This window comes from Microtus oregoni, unplaced genomic scaffold (assembly GCF_018167655.1).
Source record: "Microtus oregoni isolate MIOR12 unplaced genomic scaffold, Mior012 000005F_ref0000423, whole genome shotgun sequence".
In the NCBI taxonomy this organism is placed as follows: domain Eukaryota; kingdom Metazoa; phylum Chordata; class Mammalia; order Rodentia; family Cricetidae; genus Microtus; species Microtus oregoni.
The window spans coordinates 36,715,523-36,740,840 of NW_024543064.1; the positions used below are offsets into that span (position 1 = coordinate 36,715,523).

General features: G+C 48.2%; 1 long non-coding RNA gene across 1 annotated transcript; it reads left to right on the forward strand.

The window, feature by feature from the left end:
• Positions 1–803: 803 nt before the first annotated feature.
• On the forward strand, positions 804–23,386 carry LOC121448232. The gene is made up of 3 exons (XR_005974351.1): positions 804–952; positions 3,251–3,368; positions 22,901–23,386. It is a non-coding gene; the product is annotated as an uncharacterized LOC121448232 (long non-coding RNA).
• Positions 23,387–25,318: the final 1,932 nt, after the last annotated feature.

A 25,318-nucleotide genomic window follows, 5' to 3' on the forward strand; every position in this document is an offset into this window, starting at 1 on the left:
TTTCAGACGTTCTGTTCGTTGAGTGTTGGGACATTAACAATACCCACACCGAGCTCGAGCGCTTCCTCTGTGTCAGACACAAGAGCAGCTCCTTTGCAAGCTGTTTCAGTCTTTCCAGCACCTCATCCCACAGTGTTGGGCTTCATCTCCATTATATACTGTGTCTTGTCCTAAGTCACGCTGGGATGTGCAGGGAGTGGGAACTTGAATCCAGGCCTCCCAACTATAGGTCGATGCCTGCAATGCTCTCTCTACTCTAGAATCAGGAGGCGGTTCAGACAGTGCCTGCAAGTTCAGTGTCCTAGATTAAACATGTCTGGAGAACCAACATTTGGAATCTCCAAGAGCCAAGAAGAAAGCATTTTAGATGTGGGAACCCAGGAACCACGGGCAGTTAGGATAGAGAAGGTCTTGCTGTGGGGGTGGGGTAGAGGGTGGTCCCCGGCTTTGCATATGAAGACAGAGACTATCAGGCCTGGCTAGGCGGTGTTACATGGTGGGAAACTTCGGCCTCTGGTCTCCTGACCCGGAGATCTTTCCATGTGGGTTTCTCAATCAAAACGTCGCCAATCATGCTCCTTTTACAGCCATTGCCATAAAGCTGTGGACTTTTGTTCCAGAACAGCACATAAAATATCCCATTATTTGCTTCCTAGCCGAAGCTTCTGTTTTACATCTTAAGTCTAAAGTGTAAGCCTCATAAAAGGTAATCATCTAAGGCCTGTTCAAAGAGAAGCCATAAATTGCCCATTTAGCCCAATCAGTCTTTATTGTGCTCCTATGGGTACCTGACCAGAACAACCTGGGCCTTGGGAGAGGGAGGGGGAGCAGAAACCCTAGCTCCGGTTTCCAAGCTATTTAACTCTCTTTTGGGAAGGAGTGCCAAGAGTTGATCCAAGAGACAGAAACGTCCGGAAACATCATCGCCATCCTTGGTCGGCTGTACAGCAGGGTAAGGGAGAGGGGAGAAGCCAATGTGAGCTGAGAAAGAATGAAAGCAAAGAGGGCAGGATTTACTACTGTTGTTATTGTTGCTATTAATTGCTCGGTAATGACTTTGCCCTAAGCCCTATGCTCGGTATGTGATGTGTCTTACCACGCAGCATTCCTATCGTGCCCTTTGGTAGACAAACAGAAGCCAGGAGAGTTTAGATGTCAGCAGCCCCAGATCTGTGATTCAGACTGGATTTTACTTGATGCAGAAGCTTTTAACCACTGTCTTGTGTCACATTGCTTTGGGGGTGGGTCTTCAATGATTAGAGTTGCTGACCAATGTAGGCCACAGGGGTCTGCAGACTGGAGCCTGTCGCCCTCCAGTTTCTCTAAGATCCAAGTATGCAAGAGTGCAGGGAGGGTCCTTGTCCTTTCTTCAAAGAGCAGATCATAGAAGGGAGTGAGCGCTGTTACGCATGTCTCCACAGTGTCTAGATTAGGCTTGGGGTACAACTATGGGAAATTTGCCTCTGGAGCTCTTCTTGGGTCCATTCTGTCCCTAACCCCCCAAGTCCTGCCTTCTCACCTCCAGTTTCTACTTTCACATGCTTCTGTTTCCCCCCACCTCCCCTTCTCTCATGCCTTACTTCTCATATCTCCCAGTGTGAGTCTCCTCATCTGCCTCCCACTTTCCCGCTCCTCCTGTATTCCCTATCCACAGTGTGGGCCCTGCTCCACCAAGACCCCAGTGCTCTCAGGACATTGTCCAGGCCCTCTGTTCAGGGTAGAAAGCTCTACATCACCTGCAGCTGTGGGTCGCTTCAGCCTCCCCTCTCGGGAAAGTGTGGTTCTGGGGTGAGCCATCTGATCATGGTCAGATGAGTCAGCCTGTTAATCTACACACAGGGACGGTAAGAGATTCTTCGCAGGGGTGCTGCAAATATTCAATAACATAAACTCCAAGTATTCATAGCATTGCCAGGCACCTAGGAAACACTCAATAAAATCCTGGGGGTTAACTGCCGTCATCATTGTCAGCTCCTGACTAGTCCTGAGCCAAAGGCTTTGACCTATTTCCCAGTCCTCAGTGAGGCAGAAAGATTCAATGCGATCTGCTCTCACTTTAAAGATCTGTGTGAAGTCCATCTTGCTCCTTTAAATGTGGTTTGGCCAGTGGCTAATTTGACCATTAAACTATGGCAGAAGTGACATTATGCCTGTTCTGAGATTTTCACCCTGGTTCTGGTAAGAAGTCTCATGGTCCCTATGACCCAGGAGGGATCATGAGATACAGGGTCCCAGAGTCTACCTTCCAGCGATCCTGTGAAGTCTTAGGAAAATCTGAGTGGATCTTTCTTGGTCCCAAGCCTCATGCCACATCACCACCTGAAAATTTCCCAGTGTCCAAGTGAATAGTCGACAGAGCAGAACTCCCTTGCCAGCCTGCCTGACTCCTGACTTCTGAGATGGAGAGACAGACTGACGCTGCTCTCATAAGCTGGTGAATTAGGATTGCTTGTACATAGTCATAGACAGCTGAAATGAACCAGGGTGCCTGGGCTTTCAGAGAGAGACCCTCTGATCTCGCTATGTTAAGATGTATATTATCGTGAGTTGTTTTGGGCTGGAGGATAGCCTTGCCGAGAAAGCACAGGACCAGGGTTTGATCCTCGGAACCATCATTCACAAAAGCCTAGTGTGGTAGCTTGGGCTTGTAATCACAGCACGAGGAGGGCCTTGGGGCTTGCAGGCCGGTCAGATAAACCTACTCTGTGAGCTTCAGGCCAGTGAGAGAGCTTGTCTAAAAAGCCAAAACAAGGTGGATGGCATCTGAGGTTGAGCTCTGTCCTCTACGGACATGCACTCACACGGCACACATGCCTACATACACATACATGTGCACGTAAGTTTTTCAAAACTTAAGAGGGCCGAGGTTGTAACCAGTTGTTGGGGTGCTTGCCTAGCGTTCCTGAAAACCTGGGCTCCATCCCTAGCACTACATAAACTGGACATGATAGAGCGCATGTCATCTCAGCACACAGAAGGTGGAGGCAGGGGGATTAGAAGTTCAAGACCATCCTTGGCAATACAGTGAGTTGGAGGCAAGACTGGATTACATGAGACCCCTGTCTCATTAGCAAAGCAAAGCAAACCAACAATCCCCCAAATTTATGACTATGTTTCCACTTCCATTAAGCCTAAAAGCATCAGTTTTATGCGTTAGCTTATTTCTTTACTATTTCTGCATTCAATGTTATACTTCTTAATGCTTTAGATATTTTATTTTTATATTTACTCAGCGTGAATTATCTTCCAGATCGAAAAATACTGCGGAGCCAGGCCAGGACACGGTAGGAGTCAGTTGGATCTTTGGTTGAGCATGGAATATTGTTCATCTTCCAAGAGACCGAAAAAAACGAGCTCCTGGCATACAGGTTGCGCAGCCTCTTCTTCCACTTACTATTCATTTGTTCTTTCAGTAAAATTTGTAAACCTGAGCCTTTTACACAGTCTCCAGTTTTACTGCAACCTGGTGTCTCTTTCCAAAATTTTAACATTGTAAGTCTCACTTGGCCGGAGTTACGCAGCCCATTGTCTTGTCACGGTGACAGATGGATCTAGTCTGTGAGAATTATTTAGGGCTTCTAGATCCTTTTATTATCTTATAATTAGTGGGGTCATCTGGAGGTTTCCTAGGAGATGAGGGATTGAGTCTGCATGTCTCTTCTCCTCCCTAAGAACGCAGCTAATTCATCACGGTAGAACACCTGACCGCTCTGGTGCGCTGGCGTGCTGGTCTGTGGAGGCTGCCTGCTTGGCTGGCTGGCTCAGCGGGGGCTCATCTTCCACCTAATGGTCTTTCCCTCTTTCCTGACTTCGTGGTTCCCTGTGACTTTTCCTTCCTGGTTTCATAGCTAGAAACATACAGATAACAATACTTCATAAAAAAAGACATTTACTGGAAAAGTAAAATACCCATATGTAAAATCCCCCAACTTACAGAAATAATACAAGTGACTTTCTTACTTTTCACCACAACCACCTTTCTGTATGTCTTTTTTTTTTTAAATTAACTTTGGTGCCATCCATAATCCACAGCTTTTTGTGAACTTATCCTGGTGTGGCAAATCACATTTCTCTGGCCCCTCTCTTTTCTGCGTGCTGTTCAGATGACCACCACGTTGCCACTGGCAGGTACTGCAAGCTGGCTCCTTGTTAAAAAAATACTTTTACTGCTCTCTACGGCAGCCCTGATTTCTGGAAAGAGCAGGAGGCTCCATAGCTTTTCTTATGTTCTAGTTTCTCTGCAGGCTGTGGAACTGCCCTCCTCTAAGAGGCCCCCGTTCTTCACAGCAGAGAGCAGTTCAGAGCTTAGGACTGTGGGTTCCATGTCAACGATAAAGTCTTAGTGCTGGGGCCAAAACTCTTTCATTGGTTTCAGCTTTTGCCTCATGTCGCTTGGGACAGAGAAAATGGTGCTTTGGACCTCTGGGGATCTGCTAGGATAGGTGCTTTCTGTCCTCTTGACAAAGTCATTCAAGAAGAGGGAAGCTCAGTCGAGAAAATGCCTCGAGAAGACTGGGCTGCAGGCAAGCCTTTGGGTGAGCACACACGCACGCACGCACACGCGCGCGCGCGCACGCACGCACGCACGCACCAGCCCAGTGAAGTACAATTCCTACAGAGGAAACATCAGCAACAAGGGCCCTCCTATCCTATGCTATTTCAAAGAGGATGATTCAAATCCACAGAAGCATAACCATGTGTGACAATTTTTATGTTCCAATTTCCCCAAGCTATGTAGACATCCCCTCCACAGGAACTTTATACGGTATTACCTAATGGCCAGCTTTTCACTTTCCCCCAAACAAATGGATGCTCTAACTCTAGGGCAGAAATGACACACAGATTTTGTTTTACTAGGAACACAGAATGCAAGACACCTTCTGGCCAGCTCAAGCTGCCTGCCACCACTGTCCCCGAAAAGATCCAGAGCTAGTTTCTGCCCTTGCAAGTGCATGTGAATATATGGTCTTCTCCTGCTTCTTGCGGGTTCCTAAGGGCAGTCCACCACCCCGAACATTTTGCAGCTCCCCTTTCACACTCTATAATGTATCACACAGCTCATCCTATAGAATTGTACAAAGAATTGTTACAAAGAATAGCATTGACAGATAGGCCTCACCATACTTAACCTTCCCATAGGACTAACGGCCGCTTGGTTCCAATTATGTACTATTACAAAGATGCTTCAGAAAACATCGTTGGTACAGACATCTCTTTGCCTGGGTGTAACTGTATTAGCGGGACGAGTCCCTGGATACGGTGGCAAGGCATCCGGGATATACTATGCACTTTGCCAGTGTTGCGAAACTGCCCTCAGGGGAGCAAGCCGCCTTGGTTAGACATCTTGACAATGAGTGGCTGGTGGCTTCCACATATCTTGCCGACAGAGAATAGTATCAAGCTTTATGGTGAATTCCAGTCTGGTGGGTACCAGATAGATTTTACTGAGGCTTCATTGGCATGTCTCTGATTCCTGTGACCGTGGGCATCTTTCTTACAATTCAGAACAGTTTTTATCTAACTATGAGCATCACACCTTGTCTAGGTGCATCTTTTATGCTTTCAGTTTATCTTTACAGTTTATGTTTTAAAGGAAATTGATTTTGGCCTGTGATACAAGAAAAAAAGTATTTTCCGAGGCCAGTATTTGGCCTGCAATTCCTTAGGCGTGATTGTTACACATTAATGTTTCCATATGAACTTTAGAGTTTGTGAAGTTAAAAAAACTGTTGATATTTTTATTGAGTGTTCTTATCACTGAAGAAACTTTATAGTTTTCTTTGTTAACAGTCAAGTTTATCCTGTCTTTTCACGTGAAATGTCGTCTTTATCGTATGTAGAAAAGTCCTCCTCAAGGGGATTATAAAACTGCCCTCCCTCACTTCTTGTGAACTTTCATCTTTCGGATCCAAATCTCTGAGCCATTTGGGGTGAGGTGTGAAGTTAAACCCAGCTTTGGTTTAGAAGGCTACCTAGTTGGTTCCATATCAGCTAGTGAATAATTCATCTTTTCTCCGCCGATGTCCGAGGCCAGCTTTACAATACACAATTCCATATGTCTTTCCACTGTGTTCTATCGAATCTGTGTGCCAGGGGTGAGTTGCCTTAATACATATGGCTGTGTGAGGACTGCTTCAAAGGCAGGGTCAGTGTTCCTCACTGCTTTTCCCTTTTAGACCTTTCTGAAATATTATCACATACATATTTTTACAATACAAACCGTAGAACTGACTTATTCGTTTAAAAAAAATACTGTTGATCTTTCCACTGGGATGGCGTGACACGTGGTATTGACCTAGAGAGAACTGACGTATTTATGATGTTGTGTCTTCTCAGTCAGAAATGTGCTCGGCCCTCCCCTTTGTTCAAGCATGTGTTTATGTCTCTCTGGAGTGCCTTAAAGTTTTCTTCACAGGGATCTTGAACATTTCTAGTTAAGATTATTTCTAGATATTTTATCTTTATTATTGGTATTGTCAGTTTTCCCCTACAGTAACTAATTGAATGTATATTAATTCTCTAGGTCTTTCTCTCTTCCCCAGGAAGAAAGCTCCAAACTAACCCCCGCTTTCCCTGGAGTGGATAAACGAAGAAGCCAGGATTATTACTGCCTTTGGGGGTCCTTTTGAGAGGAAGGAACCATTAGAAGTAGAAATAGCTCCCCACTCCGACCTCTGCAACAAGTGTCTCCAAAACTAAGAAAGTGATGAAAATAGCAAGAGAGTATTCTTGCCTTTCTCTTGGAGCTCAGAGAACGTGCTTCTAGGACATCAAAGATTATGCTGGCAATGCAATGGCATGAAAATGTCATCAGGAAATATCTTCCTTTGTACAAAAAAAATACGGTACAGAACCTAGGATTTTCTTTGTGCTAGGCAGGCACCGCTGACAACACAGTGGTCCCATCTCTCTATTATTTTTAGAGACAGGGTCTGACTAAGTTGCTCAGGTTGACCTTGAATGCACTGTGTAGCCCAGGCATGCCTTGAACCCATAATCCTCTTGCCTCAGCTTCTTGAATGTCTGGAATTACGAACCTGTGCACTGGGTTCATTGCCAACCTGTTTGCATTGTGTATATATGTATATATAATATATATGCAATATATATGTTTCTCATCAAGAGTGATTGAATTCTATCAAATATTTTTATCAGAATCAGTGGAGAGTGTCACCTCAATTTTCCTACTAAGTCTTTAAATATAAGTAACAATCTCTATCTCCCCCTGCCTACTCCTCATCTCCCTTTTTATTCTTTGATGAATCTCATTATATTGCTCAGGCTGGTCTTGAACTCCTGAACTGCTGACTCAAGAGTCCACAACTTCCCATCCATAGTAACTCCCACTAATACAAAGCTTAATACTAACCTCTTTGCGTAGAAGGTACTGAATTACTTAGAAAAACCAATATTCTTTTAGTGTTTTTCTGTGTTCTGCTTGTTAGTATCTTCCTGAAAAATTTCATCCAAATGTCAAAGTGAGATTCCCCCATAGTTTTCTATTCTTCCTTTCATGAAACAATCACTGGGTCCTCACCCCAATGCTTAACACTTTTCTTTAAAGTTTTCTTTCACATTGATTAGTTTATGTGCAAGAGAGTTTTGCCTGCATGTCCATATTTGCACCACATGCATGCCTGGTGCCAACAGTGTCCAAAAGGGGACATTGGGTCCCTTGGGACTGGATTTAGGGGTGGCTATGAGCACCACGTGGGTGCTAGGAATCGAGTCCTGGTCATCTGTAAGAGTAACAAGTACTCTTAACTGCTGATCTGTCTCTCTGGTCCCTGCATTTTCCCTTTTAAAGTATTTAGAAGCTTTACCTATTTGTATGCCCTTGAACAATTCAAATAGTGTCAGAGCAAGTTGAGGTGTGGAGCAGGGGAGTCAGGTGTCTTTTTTTTTTTGACACTTTCTTTTTAGTATTGTGCTTTTAGATTATAGTCATGTATTATCCATTACATTTAAAAAAATTCATCTATCAGCTTGTTCTAGGGTACTCATGGCGCTAACATGCCTTTTGATCTTGTGTTAGGTTACTGGGGATTCATTCAGAGGTAAATAAGATATTATACCTCCTCTGAATAGATTATAGCTGACTGGGGAGACAACTACAAACATAAGTGATTTGAATGTGGTTTACCAAGTCTAGAGACTTGAGGGAAGACTGGGGGTAAGGGCACACACAGCATTGACACCTTCCCTGTCCAAGACCTGCATTAGGTCTATATACACAGTAAACCCTTTGGTCCATATATCTCCACTTACAAGTGCTGATTGCAGAGTCATTGGTCTGTTTTGAGGCCTCTGGTTTCTGCTGCACTATTGATGCCGGGCCCTTACTGGAGCTCCTCTTAGTTATCCTGCTGTTGCCCTGTGTTGTGGAAATCCTGCAGCTTTGGGTCTGCAGGACTGGACCCTTCATGTGCTCCAGCAGATCACAGATGGGGTGGATATTGGGGTGGGCCAACAATAACCTGGTTCTGGGCCTGGTAGTTGCAGGGTAGGTCAGCCCACCAGCTCTTCCTTGTTCTCGCCAGAGTGAGAGCCCACCAGGGTGAGCTCTCCTGCATTGCCTTGGTGAGCTCACCCTTGGCAGGGATGAGCAGTGGGTGGGGCCAGTTCTCCCGCTTTCATCCTCAGGGTCAGATCTCCCATGCGGACAACTTCAGGATCAGCTGAACTGTGTTGTCCAGGCATGGTGTAGGGGCCACTTATCCCGAGTGCTGCAGCAGATGAGAGGCAGGGCCAGCTCTCCCACTCTTAATCTCAGGTGTTGATGGGTGGCGGGGAATGGGGTGGGCATCTCTCTCACCCATGTTGCTATATGGCAGATAAGTATTGTGAGCTCTTCCCTGCTCGCAATATTGGGGCTGGCTCACTCACACCTCTGCCAATGGGATTGGCTCTATTGTGTTGCCCACATGAGGTGCAGGGCCTGCTCTCTCGAATGTTGCAGCTTCTGACCTCAGGACTTTCCCTCTCCTCTCCTCTCCTCTCCTCTCCTCTCCTCTCCTCTCTTCTTTTCTTCTCTGTAAAATTGGCACAATAATGCCATTCTACTCCTCGTTGGGTGAAAGCTTAAATGAAGCAAAGTTAAACGCCAAACACTGTAGGATTTAGATTCAGCAGATTTTAAATGTCCTCCTACCTGGTACCTGGTTCTATAGAGTAGACCCATCCAGTACCTGCTCTGTGATTACATGACCACAACACAAGGTGTCGCTGCAGAGGGAGCAAAGCAATGTGGGCGAGACAAAGCAGGCAGCAAGGCAGTTCATGCCTGGTGAGGTATCTTCCCCATCTATGGGGTCCAATGGCAGGTGAGGTATCTTCTCACATCACTAAGACCCAGAAGATGCTGACTGAGGCCCTGACAATGCACAGGCACTTGGGTTTCTTGACCTTGAATCTGATGAGTCTCAGAGGACCTCAGAACTCTGGAGAAGAAATGTCTGGAGATGTCTCAGTTCAAGTCTCTGATAAACTATTCAGAAGACTACATAAATGTAGATTTATTATGAATAGTTCCCTTTGCATTTTCTCTCAGATTTGTTGAAACAGTCCATTGTGAGTTAACATAAGCTCATCATGGAAATTTCAGGACACAGAAAAGCATGTTGGAAAACAAGACTGTCAGAAAAACTACTGAGAACATCTGGTTGCACTAGACTCTTCCTATACCCATTGTTAGTTTGCATGGTGGCGATAACAATTTGCACTCAAGGGAGGTTTAATTTCTTTTTTCTGATCCCTATTTAGCTTACAAAGCAGCTCTCATGTTATGGTAAAACACTCCTGTGTTTTATTTTCAGAGGCTGCATATCCTATAATCACTTACCCTGTCTTCAGGGTGGGGCAGGTTGGCTGCTTCTGCCTACTTACTATTATAGACCTTGATGTGCCATGCACCCTTAAACGTGGATCTGCGCATGCCACAGTTATGCACCCATTCTTCAGTTTGGGGGCACCCTGGTTATTTCTGCTTACTTACTACGACACGCCTTCATGTGCCATGCACCCTTATGCATTCCAGGGATAGGATTACTACATGAACTTTTAAGGCACTTGATCTAAATAACGATGGTGACTTTGGAGGAAAACTGGCCGTTTAGACTAAGAGAAGCACCTGTTTCCTCTCAGACAGTTTCCTTGGTGACAAGAGATTACACTTGAGGTCTTGCATGGACCCTTAAGCATCGTTGCTGTGGCATTATAACGTCACTGAAATGGAAGACTAAAGTTGAGTGGAGGGGAATGGAGCTGCAGAGCAATAGGAAAAGACAGGCAGATGGGATGCCAGGGGAAGATGCCACTGGGAGCCCTGCCCACACTCTTCCCTGCCCCGCTTCAGTTTTCTGTTTGAAGTCTCCATGGAGCACTTAGGGAACTGAAGGAGCAGCGGGGTCTCAAGGCCAGGCAAGTGGAGTGTCAAGATGCAGAGATATACCCAGAACAATGTACAGAACAGGACAGGACTGGACTGGGCTGGACTGGGCTGGACTGGGAAGAACTAGCCTGGACAGGACTAGACTGGACGGAAATAGGTTGGACTGGGTTGGGCTGCTGGACTGGACTGGATGGTGGACTGTGCTGGACCAGGATGGACTGGGCTGGACTGCTGGACTGGACTGGACTGGACAGGGCTGGATTGGGCAGGCCTAGACTGGGCTCCACTGAGTTGAACTGGGCTAGACTGCTGGGCTGGACTAGACAGGGGTAGAATAGGATGGACTGCTGGTCTGGGCTGGACAGGGCTAGACAAGACAGAACTGAACTGGGCTGGACTAGGTTAGACAGGGCTGGACTTGGTAGAACTAGACCGGTCAGGGATGGATTGTGCTCTACTGGGCAGAACTGGGCTGGACTGGGCCGGACAGGGCTGGACTGGGCCAGACTGGGCAGAACTGGGCTGGACTGGGTAGGGCTTTTGGGCCACTGGTCCATATCATGGGTGGACTCTAGGTGGCACTGTGGCTGCAAAAGTTTTGGGCTGAGGTATTTGGGCAAAGCTACTGGGAATTCAGGAGAGAAAGAAATAAAGAAAAAAGGAATGGGATGAAGCAGATGAAGGAGAGGGAGAAAGGGATAGAGAAGGGAGAGGGAGAAAAAGAGAGGGATGGAAGCCACAGGTCGTGCTTGATCCAGGAGAGATGAACTAGGCTAAGGTCACATTCATCTGTTCATTCACTCACTCAATGAGCGGTTACTGGATCCCATCCGAGGTCTGTCATGGTGTGATGCAGATAAAGTAGCACCTGAGCAGCTGCATCCCTGAAACCGTGTGGCTTATGAGACGTGGGAGTGGCCAATGGTGTGCTTGAGAGGGACACTGGAGGCCTAGGGTGAAGGAGTTGAGCTGGCCTGGAAGAGAGCATAGCTAAGGATGGCTGTCTAGTAGAGGTGCAGGTTGAAGTAGCCAAGAGCGAATAAGAAAAGAGAGATGAGGGAGGAAGCCGAGCCACAAAGGAGGTCTGTGCTGAGAGGAGCCAGACGGACATGTGGGGGGGGGGTTGGGGGGGTAATAGCTGAAACAGGGTGAAGCAAACACAGCACTTTATTCAGACCAGAGAGTTGGGCCTTTATCCTGAGAGTCTGGAAAAGGATGGAGGGCTCTGTGCAAGGTGGGAGCTGGGTATAGGGTTGTTCGTGGAGAAGACCGCTTTGGTCTAAAGACAGGAATGGCTTGGAGGCTGGCCACAGAGGAGGCTGTGTATCAGGCAATGCAGTTGTGGCACTTGGTGGGAGAGCTGAGCCCCACACAGAGGAATGAAGTGGACAGATCACAGCTGGTGAGTGAGGGTTCTCACTACGAGTGGACACCTGACATTGGCATCTGGAGGGATGGATGTTGGTGTCATCGTGGGGGCAGTAGCCTTCAAACAATGATCAAGTTTGGATGAGATGACCGGGTATTTGACTTTTGACACCCATGTAGAGACAGTCATAATCTCATCCCACTACTTCTTCCTTGGCTCAGGAGTGGGCAGGACATGGGAAGAGGGAATTTCCTCCCACTGGCAAGTGTTTGGAGAACTCCCTGACTTCAACTGTCGCTGAGAAGCAGGGCTACCTCCCATCACACACAACACAAGGCAGATACCAGGAACTTGTCTTCATGGCTGACCTGGATCTGGAAAAACTCCAGTGCAGGGCTCAAGTCTCAGCTCAGATAAGAAAATTGGGGCTTGTCAATCAGGAGAGTAAGGACCCAGAGGAATGTTTCCATAGCGGTGATGGTTGTGGGAGGAGTCCCGGTTAGCAGGGCAGCAAAGATGCAAGTGGGCAGTGGGGAAACGGGTGGAGAGGCTGTTGCCATGGCACCAAGAGAGGGGGAGTGGCAGGAGCAATGACAGAGGTGATAGGAGTGGGCCCAGGCTAGGGTCTCTGTCCTGGCAGTTTTGTAAGCAAGGAAAATGATCCACCTGCTCATCACCTGTAAGCATCTCTAATGCTTAAGTCGACTTGCATGTGGTGGCATCCAGTGAGTTTTGAGAAATGCATACACCAATGGTCTCCCTATTCCAATCAGCTGCGTATGTCCATCACCCCTACACATTCCCTTGTACACCTCTGCAGCCAGTTTCTCTCTGAACCCCTGCCCCAGGGAGCTCCTTGTTTCATAGATCTGTTAGTTTCCCTGTTTGAGGGGCTTTTATATGGACTCAGTGTATTGTATCTGCCTCCTTTCCCTCAGCTGCGAGGGAAAGAGATGAGCTATGAGCTGTGAGACTGCATGGAAGTGTCTGCTCCCTGAAGAAAACGTCTGGCTCTGCAGTAGCAATCCAGCCCGATGGCTGTGAGGAGTGCCAACTACGTGTATCACACGTTTCTCTGCTCACTGTGGGCAAGATTAAAGTCATGCCCAGGGTTTAGCTACTATGACTAAGGCAGCTATAAGCATTTGTGTGCAGGACTCTTTGTGATGTGTTTTTACCACTGTCAGTCAGTTCTGCTTCTGTCCAAACCACAGCTAAGAAACCCCACAGCGACAGAAAGAGAGGAGAGAATCAATGGCAGCCAGCAGGGGCCGTTGGGTTCAGGGAAGTATTTTCTTTTTAAGGTGTAGAAGGCTTGAATGTGTCTAAACACACTATCTGCTCACTATCTGCTTGGCAGGGGTCAGCTGAAGAAAGAGAAAATGGATGATGTAACCCTGTAGAGGAGTGAGGGGAGAGGGTCCTTTCTCAGCTGGAGGGGAAGTGTTGGAGGGGAGGCAGAAGCAGAGGAGGACAGGACATGCCAGCATGGGAGCAGAGGGGAGGGGGTTCATTGGAGGGTTTCTGCTTTTACTGTGAAGTAGGAGGCAAGGTTGCACAGCACCGAGAGAGGAGGCAGGGGGTCAGAGGTCGTGGAGAGGGGTAAGGTAAGCAATGGAGGGCAAGAAGGCAGGGACTAGGAAGATGAAGTGGTATCACTTGACACCGGAGTCCTATGGAGGCTCACGTCTGACAGGAGAGCACCCACAGCTACTGTAGAGGTCTCACCAAGAGTCCAGCACTCAGAGGCAGGTCTGAGGAGGGCGGAGGCCATGGGGAGTTTCTAAGTAGACCAGAAGACTCGATGCCAGTCCTGCAGAGCCCTGTGACAAGATAGGTATCTGCTAAGTGGATAAGTGAGTGTAGAGGGCACACAGCTCTAGCTTAGCTCTGACTGGTGTGCCAGAGGACAGAGAAGGAAAGGGGCTTGTGACGGTCATGTAGAAAGCCCAGAGCAGTCCCTAAGGTCAATGTGACCTTATGTCCAAGTGATCTTTCCATGACCGCCTGGTCAGTATGGCTTAAATGGCCAGAGGTCTGCATTCAGATCCTGGCTCTACCTCAGGCTCATTATGTGATTGCTGGAAAATTCTACCTTCCCCATGTGATAGAGACACGGTCCCAGACAGCTGGAACAGGGACTCCCTGGCCACTGGGATAATTTTCATTTCTGGCCCCAATTCTTCACCCCAGGTAGCAGGAGTCCACAGCCCCAGGCTTTGCCACACACTTTTACAGCAAGGGGTGTAGCCACCTCCTTCCATTGATTTTTGATCAACCTTATGACTTGATCGTCTCGGTTGATTTAGTGAACCTAAAGGAGTTTGCATTTTGGTGATTACGAAGAAGGAACATACATGGACCGAACTCAGCCACTCTGCATTGTGGACACTGATACTCAGCTCAGCAGAATCTACACTGTAACAGCTGAGATGAATGTAGGCAGAGGTAACATATGGGCAGAGAAAAGACTTGCAACGGAGGCTTCCATAATGTGGGTGGTTTGTCACACTGTGTGATCACGCCGTGTGACTGATAGAGGACAGACCCTCTGTCAAGTACAGGTGTGGTCACCAGCACGGTCTCTACTCCAAGCAGCTTGGGTTAGCAGAGGCAGAGGTGGCATGCCTTGAGACTTACTTATGTGTTAAAAGCAAATACTATTTAAACATCAACTTCCAATTCTAAAATTCACATTGAAATCTAAGAGGCAGATGGAAATGTTTCCATTGCTTCTTAGGGAGATGAAGGTGGCTAAAGAGGCTCACTGAATCTTTCTTGTCATGTGCACACGGCAGGACCTCATTGTAACGAGAGAGAGAGAGAGAGAGAGAGAGAGAGAGAGAGAGAGAGGGAATGACAACTAAGCTGAGGAGGACCTTTGATGAAGGATGTCGTCAAACCTTGCTTTGGTCTGGGCTTGAACGTGTTACCAGAGGCCTTACCTTTGTGGTTAGCTTCTTGGCAGAAATGCATCTTCCCATAGGGCAGCCTATGTGATCAATTCTATTCAAGGGCAAAAACAACAGTTTTTGTTTTCTTCGTATTTTTGAGTAAACTGGAACAGAAGTCCAAACTGGTTTCAGGAACAAAGATGCTTTTTTGGAAAACGCCAAAGAAGACACTGGTCACAGTTTCTGATCTTAGGGCCCAGGTGCCTTTTTTTTTTAATACCCTTGGCACTGAGGGGCTCTTGATCCTGCTTTTATATCGAAAGGCAGCACTAAAGAAGTTGGAGAGGCTGGGGGCAAAGAAGAAAGGTAATGAACGGCTCAAGGTCCCAGGACAAGTGAAAGGAGAAGACCAGAGTCCCATGCGTGAGTAGGAAGATGAGCCCTGAGAGAAAGAAGGGTCCTCTCTTGCTGAGCTAGGGGCAATGTATGGCAGCACTTGGTTTGTCTGGGATTGGGGACCTGGAGTGGAGCAGCTATCTGAGGAAACTCAAACCAAAGGGCTCAGTGAAAAAGGATGCAGACTTCCCCTTGTGAAGGAGAGTCACAGGGCTTAGGAAGAACCACAGGTGCAGCTGTTGGGGAATACTATTTTAACTATGTAAAGGTGTGTTTCATTTGTTTCACCTTGCATCTGATTGGTCTAATACAAAGCTGAACAGCCAATAGTTAGGCAGGAGAGGGATAAGTGTGGCCGTGAAGCAGAGAGAATAAATAGGAGAAGAAGAGAGAGTAGGAGAGAATGTGGGAGGGAGGGACATGCCCAGGGCCAGAAGCCAGGCAGCTGCCTGCCAGACATGGAGACAGCAGGAAAGTAGGGTACACAGAAAGGAAGGCAAAAAATGCCCAAGGCAAACCACAGGTGAAGAGAACCAGGTTAAGCTATAGGAGCTAGCAAGAAACAAGCCTAAGCTCAGACCAAACACTCCTAAGTAATAAGAAGTCTCTGTGTCATGATTTTGGAGCTGGTTGGGGGCCCCAAAGAAAAAGTCTGGTACACAGAGCAGCAGCAGAACAAGAAGGAAAGGGGCTGACAGGGCCGAGGAAGCACAGGTGGGTGAGGTCTGTATCCTGATGAGGCCAGCGGGATCCTAGGTTCCTCCTGCCAGCAGGAGTGGCTTCATCTCTCAGGGCTGACACAGCTCCTGCAGTGTCCTCTCTGCAGGCCTCTCTGATTGCACTCCTGTACTGCACTCTAGTGCTCCAGGTTGGGTGGGCAACCTGAACGCTTGTTTCTGACAGCCTTTTTCCAAGCTCTGTGTCTGCAGTCATGTGCAGGACATGGGTATGGCCAATTCTGGGTTAGGCTAGTCCAGGAAGATTGGCAGATAGCATGCATGGCCTTCCTGCAGTCGGACCTGAGAAGAGCAACTTGCCTTCCTGGCCAGCTCCTGCCTCCTCCTCCCACTGCCTCTGCTCTTCCTCTTAACTTTCATTGCCCCCTTGTGGCAAGCCAGCCTCCTCACTGCTGCCCTTTCCTTCATGGTGCTCTGAAGGTCCCTCTGTGATCCTGCCCTCTTGGAGTGTTGGAGTACAATCCACATCCAGCCCAAGGCTTTGAGGGAGGCTATGGAAGGGAGCACAAGGCAGGGCACCCCATGCCTTGGCAGAGGCTCCACTTTCTCCTGCTTAGCCCCATCTCATCTCTCTGTTTACTGAAATCTCCGATCTTTCCATCACTAGCTCGCAAGTCAGTTCCTCCCCTTCAGTTGGTCTGTCCGTAAACCACCGCCCTCAGCGCATCTATGCACAGCTGCATGCTGGAAAGGACAATGGGTTTGTAAGTTAGCCTGTGCTGTTTGCGTTTAGTGAGAAGCTGACTGGTTCCTCCATCTCAGAGTCAAGCATGGTAGTCTCCATGAGTCCTCTAAGACCCTTTGTCCAAAGAATGGGGTGGCCCTGTCCCACTCTGTCACATGAAGGGAAGAAGAAAGTAAAAGAGCCCTAGAGGGAAGGCATTGTGTCCCCAGGAACAGCCAGAAGGAAACACCAGAGGTTATTGTTCATCCCATGACGTAAAAGTGTCAGTGGGAGAGAGAAGCAGAAGTTCATCCATGGGAAGCTTATAGCTCATCGTGGTAGGCAGCTCAGCTAGGAGATCCAGTTACCTGCCTCAGCTTCCCCCGGTGCTGTCTGCTGGATGCTTGCAAGCCTCTGAGTTGATGATGGAAGGCCAAGCCAGTCATCCCTGGGTGAGCCCCTGGTCTCATGGTGCTTTGTTTTTTTTTGTTTGTTTGTTTTTTTTTTTTTTTTTTTTTTTTGTTATCTCTCTGCCTGCTATGTCTCCTTTCACACTTGTTTTCTATAGACTTAATACAGTTATTCAGAGCCAAAGCACGGCCATCACAGGTTGTTCTTGTGACGGGACAGAACAGAAGCCCTTGAGGACCTGACTCACTCTCCATGTGTTTCTGCTATCTCTCCCGGGCTGAGCAGACAGATGAACTCAATCCACTTTCATGGCGTTAGTATTGTCTCGACTGATTTCTGGCCCTATAACCCCAGAGCCAAGACCTGTAGTCAAACGCGGTACAGTACACAGTCAGGAAAGCTTGCTGTTAACTGGTGGGCCCCTTACAGTAGGCCAGAGAGTTGTCTAGTGCAGATTCTGGTTGTACTCTAAGGAGCATGTTTTATTAATCCATGGTTCCTCAGAGCCTGGCTGGGGACTCCTACAGAGTGCGCATCTGAGATCTGGCTGGCGGGGGAGGTCCTGAATGGGAGTCCTGGCTGCACTTGGGCTCTGATTTTTCACACCTCATTAAAATAGAGAAGTCCAACCTCATTGCATCAGAACTTGCAGGTGACACCACAGGGTTTCGAGAGGCAGCTCAAGAGTCAGATGCAGAGAGGCAGGAAGGATGTCAGTACAGGCACTGTGTGTTCTAGCGGGGTGTGCGGTGGATGCCAGGCTCATAAAGAGATTTACAATACACTGTCAAGGTGACTGTCGATACAGGAAATAGCTAATGTAGGGTGCAGGGCAGAGTCTAGGTGCAACGTTTCTTAGGGGTGCCCAGAGATGTTGCTGAAAGTGGTTTAGTGCTCAGTGTGAAGAGGGCAGGGGAAGGAGACAAATGCTGTGAGGAGGGACACCCTGGGCAGAGGAGAGAAGGGCAAAGCTCCAGCACAGGAAGATGCCAGGACCTCAGGGAAGGGCAACGAGAGCCATGTGATATGGTAGCATGGTAGCAGAAGAAGGAGTAGACATGGATACTGAAGGTTTGAAAAGATGAGAACCTCTCCTCAGACTTCAGAGCTAGAAGGTGGCTTAAGGGGTGGTGTGGAAACTCTGACCCAGGATGCTCTTTGGCCACTTCTCTTATCTTTCAAAACCTTAGTATCCATGTCTGTAAGTTGGGGCCAGGAGCCCTGACTTCTCAGGATCATTGGTAGAACGCATGAGATGGTTTATCTGCAGTACCTTGAAGGAAACACTGGTGAATGAAGGCCTAAGACAGAGGTGTGTGTGTGTGTGTGTGTGTGTGTGTGTGCGCACACGCATGCACAGAATGGTCCTGAACTCAAGATCCCCCTACCTCAGCTTCCTGTGCCTGACTGGACTAGAGACATGCAGCATCCACCCGGCTCTCAATGGATGTTCGATACTGGCATTTCCCACTTGAGACACGGGCTTAAGTGCTAAGTGAATGAATTAAAGTCTTACTTTGAGCTGGAGAGATGCTCTCTTCCGGGTTTCTTCTGGGGAATTCATTAGTGAAATGAACTGCTATCGAGTGCAGATTGTGTTCATTCCCGACTCTACAATCGAAGCTCAGCCAAGATGGGTCTACACCGCAAGGTCTGCAGGGCATTTTGTTGTTGTTGTTGTTGCTTAAGTAATTTGGACTTTCATATCTGGAGCGTTTGAGTCATACCTCGGAATGAAAATTACACACAACTCGCTACGCAGTTAACACACTCATAATTATGCTTAATTGTTCTGAAGAGCCACATCACTGACTTCTGAGATGGGTCTCCCATGTCCCTTCCAAGTGACCCAGGAAGAATGATTACCCAGAATGGCTGAGGGCAGAACCTCAGGACAATCTGCTTTGGATTCCTCTTTCCTGCTGCCTGTGTGGCCCCCTCCAGTGGCTTGGCTTCCAAATGTAACCCGCTTGTTGATCTGACTGCATTGGGGTAAAAGAGGAAATGACTCATTTTCTTCCAACCACGCCTTCAATGAGCTATAGACACCCCTGTAGGGTCTCTCGTGTAGATCCAATGGCTTTTATCCATCACTACCAGTTATTATAAAACTTCCCATTGGTTGCTATTGGGTAGCTGGTGTGTGGGAAGTTCTGAAGCAGTTTTTCCCTACTTCAGCAAGCCTCGCAGGGACCAACTGGCTCCTTTTACTACTAGAGACATGTTGTCTTTTTGAAGCCTCAGCTGTGTCCTAGAGATACTAGGAAACATTCCAAGTACCATCTTCTTACCTTAGACATTAATTCATGTCAAGTGCTTCACTCTTATCTGAAACATCAGGGTGGGCAAGCCTGCAGGGCATGGAATTATTGGTTGGTTGAGTGACCATGGTCAAATCATCTCACTTCACGGAAACGTGCCTCGTCCTCCTCTATAAAGCGAGGGGGAGATCTTCATTCTCAAGGACACCAGGAAGACAGCTTTGCTCCTTAGGTATTGGGTGACACAGGTCCAGCCCTTAGAAAGCCTGTAGAGCCGATTTTGTTATCATTCTCGATTACAGATAAAACACCGAGACTCAGAGAGGTTGAATTATTTGCACAGGATCTAACTCATGAAGAGCAGAATAAGAATTTGAGCCCGGGTCCATCTGACTCTAAAGCCTGTGATGTTCAATTCACTTTACCTCCCTTACCCAGCTTGCCCTGTGTCCTGTCTCTTTGTTCTCTCTGCCAAGAGGAAGTGTTCCGCACTCCACGGGCACAATAGGGCTTCCTTTAGAATGAAGTCACTGTAAGAATGCAATATTGGGCTCTAGTTGCTGCTCAGGTCACAGCAGAGGCAGCAGCCTTCCCCCTTCACAGATACAGACAGGCACCCTATTCAGATATTGTGTGTGTGTGTGTGTGTGTGTGTGTGTGTGTGTCCTCTCCTAGCTAACTGACTTCCAGGTGCGGGATCTCTTACCTGGAGAAGGGAGATGACATCAAAGCTGGTATCGGTGGTCACATATACTGTGTTCTCTATTTTGCCTTCTGCATGGGAATCAGAGAGCATGGCTGCTGACTGGCACTGTGAAACCTACCCATCCTCAGAAAGGTAAAAGAAGAGACTTCCAAGCCGGGCGGTGGTGGCACATGCCTTTAATCCCAGCACTCAGGAGGCAGAGGCAGGTGGATCTCTGTGAGTTCAAGGCCAGCCTGGTCTACAAAGGGAGTTCCAGGACAGGCTCCAAAGCTACAGAGAAACCCTGTCTCAAAAAAACCAAAAAAAAAAAAAAAAAAAAAGAAGAGACTTCCACTTCTGCCATGTGGGTTCTGACTCCTCTCCTCAGAGCCCTCACCATGTTGTGTCCTTAGAGCCCCTGCCTGCTGTCTGTCTCTGGCGCTGGGGTCTGGACTCTCCTCAGTGTCTCTGCCTGCTGTCTGTCTCTGGTGCTGGGGTCTGGACTCTCCTCAGTGTCCCTGCCTGCTGTCTGTCTCTGGTGCTGGGGTCTGGACTCTCCTTAGAGCCCCTGCCTGCTGTCTGCCTCTGACACTGGGGTCTGGACTCTCCTTAGAGCCCCTGCCTGCTGTCTGTCTCTGGTGCTGGGGTCTGGACTCTCCTCAGTGTCTCTGCCTGCTGTCTGTCTCTGGTGCTGGGGTCTGGACTCTCCTTAGAGCCCCTGCCTGCTGTCTGTCTCTGGTGCTGGGGTCTGGACTCTCCTCAGTGTCCCTGCCTGCTGTCTGTCTCTGGTGCTGGGGTCTGGACTCTCCTTAGAGCCCCTGCCTGCTGTCTGCCTCTGACACTGGGGTCTGGACTCTCCTTAGAGCCCCTGCCTGCTGTCTGTCTCTGACGCTGGGGTCTGGACTCTCCTTAGAGCCCCTGCCTGCTGTCTGTCTCTGGTGCTGGGGTCTGGACTCTCCTTAGAGCCCCTGCCTGCTGTCTGCCTCTGACACTGGGGTCTGGACTCTCCTTAGAGCCCCTGCCTGCTGTCTGTCTCTGACGCTGGGGTCTGGACTCTCCTTAGAGCCCCTGCCTGCTGTCTGTCTCTGGTGCTGGGGTCTGGACTCTCCTCAGTGTCTCTGCCTGCTGTCTGCTTCTGGCGCTGGGTCTGGACTCTCCTCAGAGCCCCAGCCATACTCTTATTTATCTGTCTGCCTGTCGGTGGCATTAATAACTCTTCTAACAAACTCCACACCTCCAACAATTCATCTCGGTGTCCCTTTTGAAACCCCATCTGAGATCATTCAGTCACTTTCTTCAGCAGCCAAGAACTCTGATAGTGCCCTCCAGCAGAAGGACATTTCCTGAATCACTTTATGACAGATCCTCACATCAGTTAGCAGTGGTGACTCTACTCACTTCCTACCATTGTCATTTAAACTATATAAAGTACCTAGTTGGTGTTGATTTGTCCAATACTGGACTAGTCAAAAGGAGGCTTTCTCATTCTTAAGCCTACAATCGATTTGGAGAGGCTAAGACACGTAAAGTCCTTGCCAGTCATAGAGCAAGATGTATATGATCGAGACCACGAGTCCAGGAAGTTGGAGGTGCTATGATTCAGGGAGAATCTGGTGGCTGCTTAGGTGGGGAAGTTAGAGTCTGAGAGAGGAAGCCACAAAAAGCTTCCTGGGAAAGACAGAATGAGGTTGAGGTTTGAAGGCCAGCAGGGTTTGGAGAGGGGAAGGTGAGAAAGATGTGTGTTTTTGCTGCAGAGTGCTCACAGAAGGCAGAGAGGGAGGAAGGCAGCATGGGCACATGCATTCTTCCAGGGAGCCTCTCCTTTACAACCAGAGCCTCTTTGCTCCCTGCTTGGGGATTTTTATGACCCCATCCATCTGTTTGCAGTCAGTCTCAGATTTGCTTTGAAATTCAAAAGCTGAAAGGGAAGTGTGATATTGGAGCCAGAGCAGCAGGCTGGGCAGATTTCTCCAGGAAGGAAAGAGTGCCTCATGGAGCAAAACTAACTCTAGGCAGAAGAGCTCTTCTTGCTGCCTGGAGTCTCCAGGCAGTGAGGACCAGGAGTGACGGTGGTGAGCTGGGAGAAGCTTCTGAGCTGGGCTGAGCTGGTCAATCCTGTGGACACCGGTGTGTATCCAAGGGGCCTTCAGCAGGATCTTTGGTGCTTGGCCTGGCCCCAGTGTTTGTTTTCTTTCCCTGTTCTGGCAAACTGACCTGAGCCGGCTGGGAGAGTTGGCTCAGTCTTCTATGCCTCTTGATTTCCCTGGCTCAGTTGCTACTCCTGCATGCCTTCGGAGCATCAGTATCACACAGAGCAAAGACCTTTATTCTTCGGTAAAATGTCAGTCATTGATCAAATCCAAGATCCACAGTCTAGACCTCCAAGTACTGCTCGTTACTTCCCAGACAAGGAGCTTGGTGGAGCTCTGGTCATCCCTTTTCATCTTCTGTCATTCACACAGATCTGTGACGTGAGTGGTTCCCTCCCACCTACAGCACCAGATCCGTGACCTCCTGAGTGGTTCCCTCCCACCTGCCTTCCTGAATGCCCCACCTACACTTCCAAGGCTGCATCTCACGCCTGCAGTTCCACTCAGCCCAAGCCTACACTCTGATGGATGCTGTCCAAGAGTGTTAGACACGCCTGTTGCATGTTTCTGGGGGTTCCCTGCCATGGCCTGGAGAAGCTTAACAGAGTCAAACGGCCTCGGCAGAGAGCTCACACAGGTGGCATTTAGCTGGTAGAATTTAACTTTTGATTCAAATCCCTTAAAAAAAGAAAGAGAGAGATGATTTCAAAATCTGGCAGTTGTGCCAAGAGGGTGGAAGGTGGAAAAAGAATTCCAGCCCATTAAAACTCATCAGCACTTTGCAGATAGCGGCTCCAGTCCTGCATTTTTCCGGGGCAGGAACCGAGTCTCAGCCTTGACATTAGTTAGGAAGTTGATGGCAAAGCAGAACTGGAAACACCCACTGGGGTCTAAATTAGCCCCTCGGGGTCTCTGAGTGAAGTCCTAGGGAGTGTGGAGATGCAGGCCACCTGCTTTATCTCTTTCAAGGACCACCATAACACGCGTTACTGCTGCCTTGCAGGTACGAAGCTTGCCAAGGTGTTGTCTCAGCTAATCCTCACCCCAGCTCTGGAAAGGCAGCCCTCGTTTCCATGACTTCGCAGAATGGGGGTTCAGGGACACGTTCAAGGACAAACTAACAGCAAGTAGCCATGGCAGGCCTTGGGACCCAGGCCAGCTGTCCTTTGTAGTGTTCCGCCATGCTGTCCCCCTCTCTGGCAGCAATGTGCTGCTTTCTTTAGGATGACCATGCAGTGAAGGCCACAGGGAGACAGGACAAATGCACATTAGTTTCAGGCACAGAACCTCGGGAGGTGTGCAGAATGGCCATTGTGTCTTCAGCCTTTCAGATCCAATGTCTATGTTAGTGCACACATTTCATGTCCTCTGTGAAACTTACAGGGAACACCAGTGTGATGATTAAAAAAAAAATAATAAAAGCCAAACCAAATGCTTTAGTGACAAGAAAAAGAAATAAAAGGAAAATAGTTTGAAACAAATAAATAAGTGATCTGATTTGTTAATGCTTGTGACTGACACCACTTGTGGCTCTATTACAGCAAACAAAAGTCTCAGGACATGGCTTTCTGTACATCTAACTGTTAAAATGTTGTTTTTTTTAAAGCCCAGGCTTTATTCTTGTTTATATTCCCTCAGTGAGAAGAGAGTCTTTACAACAGAGAATGGGTTTATTTTATCCATGTTTATCTTATTTTGCACCTGTCTGATGCTGCTGTGAGAGCTAAGATCTGGGAGCGGGGGTGGGGGCAGGGATATGTGGCTCTCCCACCATCACAGCCTCTGAGGGGCAGTGTTGGGAGTGATGGCATTTGCAAATGGGGCACTCTTGGTAAGGTTTGGAACATCCCAGAATAGCCTCCTTCCAGTATGGACGTCAGTTGTGCTCCTATGAGCACTCGTGTGCATTGAAACTTAGCAAACACATACTTGGTGTTTATATGAAGTGGATTTAGGTTCTAGGCTCAGATAATTACAAACGGACTTCCCTAAGAACATTTGTCAAGGCTGGATGGCAGGGTTGGGGTGGTGGTGGGGTGCTGAAATTGTGCAGCAATTTTGTTTTACACGAATCTTTCTACAAGGTACCAAGTACAGTTGATCCACAGCCACAACCCCTGTGCCCCCAGCAACTATATGTTCCAAATCCCTATACCCCTGGTACCAGTGGGTAGAGGTGCAACCCCAGGGGAAAAACATATTTAGAAGCTAACTCGCAGATAAAGATGGGTGGCCGCCTCCATTATTTCTTGTATTGCTATTTATTTGCTTATTTTCCATGGGCTGGAACCAGCGTCTTGGCACAGTGCTTTACTACTGATCTACAACTCCAGCCACCGCTTTGCTTTTGGTGAACATAACTGAACACACATAGGGGACTGTGCCTCATCTCAGGTTTAACACTGATAAGATAAACTTGTTCTCTGTGATTCTCTTGTCACTAAGGGAATGCAAATATGAATAGGGCCTGGGCTTTGCCTTAAAAAAAATCAACATTTTAATAGTTAGATGTACAGAAAGCCATATCCTGAGACTGGATGTGCAGAACATTCTGGAGCTTCAGAAGAGCTGTTAGTGTGAGGGTGGGGGCAGGACAGGCTTACAAGGAAGTAGAAATTTGGCTAGGCCTTTGAACAATAGGAAGAAAACATTCCCTTGTGAATAGGGAGAATGGGCAACAAGCTGGAGGGGACAGTGGGACTGGGAGATGGAGCTGGGAAACCAGAAGCATGCTCATTAAGACCCCAGTAGCTCTGAGTGTCTGGAGTTTGGAGTCTGGTTTTCAGGAAGAGGTGGGACACATGGTTGGAGACTTTGCCTGACTCAATTTGTAGAGGGCTAGGGAGTGACCTGTGGGGAGGTAGACAGCAAGGAGGCAGAGGATGCAAGTGCTTGCCCCATAGTGTTCCTGCTCCATGAGGACCAGGCAGTCCTTGAGGCCGGAGGTACTTGCAGGTACTCGCAGGAGATGCCTCGCTCAGCGCTGCCTGCTCCCAGACTCATCTGCAGTCTTTGGGAATACAAGTTATGGAATTCTTTGACTGGGAGCACAGTGGTGTCACCACACACAGTCTCTGTGGGGTGAATGATTTTCTCTGAACATATCTATATGTTCCCAGATCTCAGAATGGGGCTTGGTGTTCCACTGTCTCAGGTTCTGGGGAGCAGGTGGTTTGTGTAACTGAGAAGAGGGGAACTTGGACCAGTGCTCTGTATCCAGGTAAGCCACAGTATGCCAAGGCTTGAAGATGAGCCCAAGGGTTTTGGAACTCCTGCCAACACCTCAAATGTCCAGAGTCCACAGGTAAGCTTCTTCTTCATTGGCCCTTCTCTGTGCAATGAGGGGCCAGAGCCAGGCTGCCTCTCCACACCCATCGTTCCAGTCTTGCTCCTTCAGGTCTCAAGGTCACAGCCTGAGTAG